This window comes from Mus pahari, chromosome 14 (genome assembly GCF_900095145.1).
Source record: "Mus pahari chromosome 14, PAHARI_EIJ_v1.1, whole genome shotgun sequence".
In the NCBI taxonomy this organism is placed as follows: Eukaryota; Metazoa; Chordata; class Mammalia; order Rodentia; family Muridae; genus Mus; species Mus pahari.
Window position 1 is genome coordinate 19268836 of NC_034603.1, and position 3084 is coordinate 19271919.

General features: G+C 47.7%; 1 pseudogene; it reads left to right on the forward strand.

The window, feature by feature from the left end:
- The first annotated feature begins 2157 nt into the window (after nucleotides 1-2157).
- On the forward strand, nucleotides 2158-3084 carry LOC110332730 (annotated as a pseudogene).

A 3084-nucleotide genomic window follows, 5' to 3' on the forward strand; every position in this document is an offset into this window, starting at 1 on the left:
TCTATCATCTATTTACATATCATCTATCAATCAATCATCTATCTATTTATATATATATATATATATATATATATATATATATATATATATATATATAACTTTGTGTGTATGAGTGTTTTGCCTGCCATCTATGTAGTACACACATAGAGACCAGAAGGGGCTATCATATCCCCTAAAACTGGAGGTATATATTGTGAGCTGCCAAGAGTGGCCAGTGCTCTTATCCAGCCAAGACATGGCTCCAAGCCCATGCATGCCCTACTTCTTCAAGTTTTAACACTTCTCAGCAGATCATCTTGGAAACCACAACAACATAGAAGCCTTCAGGGAACAGGTCAGACAGAAGCTCATAGAAATGCACATAGAGGAGAGATGTGGCTGACAGAAACGAGTTTATCCACCTCTGATCTCAGTAATCACAGGCCCTGTGTCATTCGGGGTCTGTACATGACACCGTCTTTCACAGTGACACAGAAGAAACTCCTATAGACCATGACCTTAGACTTGTCAACAACGGCCCTGGTTGAGCACTGTCAGGGTCAGCTCTCAATCCTAACTATGTAGGACTGCATCTCATGCTTTAAATGTCTATTTTAGTTTATTTTAAAAAAAATTTGTGTGTGGGGAGTAAGTTCAGGCAGATGCTTTTGGGGGCCAGAAGAGGGCACTGGATCCCCCGGAGCTGGAAATACAGACAGTTGTGAACCTCCTGCACTGGGTGCTGGGAACAATACTCCAGTCCTCGGAAAGAACTGGAAGAACTCTTAAACACTGAGCCATCTGTCCAGCCCCTTGGGTGTTTTTGTTTTTGTTTTTGTTTTTGTTTTTGTTTTGTTTTGTTGTTTTTTTGCAAGATTTTATTCATTTTATATATGTGAGTACACTGTCACTGCCTTCAGACACACCAGAAAAGGGCATCAGAACCAATTACAGATGGTTGTGAGACACCGTGTGGTCACTGGGAATTGAACTCGGGACCTCTGGAAGAGCAGCCAGTGCTCTTAACTGCTGAGTCATCTCTCCAGCTCTGATTAATTTCTTGAATGAACTGCTAATTACAACCAGACATTTCTACTGCAGCTGCAGTTTTACGCTGCTGGATTTTAGAGTGCAAGGCCTTTGTGAACATTCTTTCCTTTGACTACTTTCTTGTGTACCTACTATGTGTCAGGTATTGTTTCCAGCGCTGAGCAGTGCCTGAGACAGATGTGTCTCTGTTCTGGGGAATGCATGGCCTCATGAGGAAAACATCCCATAGATGACTCAGCGGAGAAACAAATTTGATAGAGATATAAGCAAGGAGCTTGCCCAAGGAGGAACACCTGATGAAGCTGCACAGACAGTGGCCAGCGAGTTGACTCAGAAGGTAGTCCTGACTGCATCTCTTAATTAGCGATCGATGGCAGAGGGACTAGCCCACTGTAGGTGGGGCCATCGCTGAGCTGGCAGCCATGGGTCTATAAGGAAGCAGGCTAGGCAAGCCAGTAAGCAGCACCCCTTCATGGCTTCTGCATCTGCCATAGTTAGGGTTACTATTTCTGTAAGGAAACACCATGACCAACGCAGCTTAGGGAGATAAAGGTTCACTTGGCTTAGACCTTCACATCACTGTTGATCATTGGAGGAAGTCAAACAGGGCAGGAACCTGGAGACAGAAGCGGATGACATGGAAGGATGCTGCTTTCTGGCTTGCTCCCCTTGGCTTGCTCAGCCTGCTTTCTTATCAAAGCCAGGACCCCTAACCCAGGGATGGTACCACCCACAACGCCCCACAGCCCCCACCGAACACTAATTAATAAAATGTGCTATATACCTGACTACAGCCTGATCTTATGAATGAGTTTTCTCAATTACAGCACTCTCTTCCCCTATGACCTCAGCTTGTGTCAAGTTTAGGTAAAACTAGCCAGCACATTACAAGCTTGAGCACCTGGGTTCCATCCCCAGAACCAACGGTAGAGGGGGAGAACTGACACCTTTAAGTACTCCTGTGACCTACACACACACGCACACGCACACGCACGCGTGCACACACACACACACACACACACACACACAGAGTTCTGGTAGAAAGCTCCTACACACGAGCTATGACCTGAGTCTGATCACACAGTAAGTTCCAGTGTCCAGCCTGTCCCCTCCAGGAACCTCTGGAAGATGTCCAAGGGGAGGGAGAATGAGACTGGAGTCAGCAAGTTTCTCCTGCTTGGCATCACCAATGACCCGCAGCAGCAAATCCTCTTCTGGGCCTTCCTGTGCATGTACCTGGTCACGGTAGCTGGGAACACACTCATCTTCCTGGCCATCAGCTCCGACCCCCGCCTGCACACGCCCATGTACTTCTTCCTTGCCAACCTTTCCTTTGTTGACATCTGCTTCACCACCAATCTCATCCCCAGGCTCCTGGCTAGCCATGTGGCTGGAACGAGGACCATCTCTTATGCCCACTGCCTGACTCAGCTGTACTTCATGATTTCTTTTGCCAATGTGGACACCTTTCTGCTGACTGGACAGATTCGTGGCCATATGCAACCTGCTATAGTACCACACCATCATCACCCCCCAACTCTGTGTGGGGCTGGCAGCCGTTGTGTGGATATGCTCTGGCCTCATCTCTCTGGTGCATACGCTCCTCATAAGCAGACTGAGTTTCTGCTCCTCCATCCCGAAGATCTCTCACTTCTACTGTGATGCGTAACTGCTCATGAAGTTGGCCTGCTCGGACACACGAGTCAATCAACATGTCTTCCTGGGAACCTCGATTCTCTTTGTGGCCCCCTGCATTCTCATTGTGGTCTCTTATGTCTGAATCACTGTGGTGGTCTTCCAGATCCCCTCTGCCAAGGGCAGGCACAAGGCCTTTTCCACGTGTAGCTCACACTTGTCTGTGGTCACCCTGATCTATGGGACAATTCTGGGGATCTATATACGACCTCTGGGTTCCTTCTCCACCCAGGACACGGTAGCCACCATCATGTATACTGTGGTTACCCCCATGCTGAACCTCTTCATTTACAGCCTGAGGAACAAGGACATGAAGAGACACTGACAAGACTCCTCAACAGGGGCTCTAAGTCCTCTTAG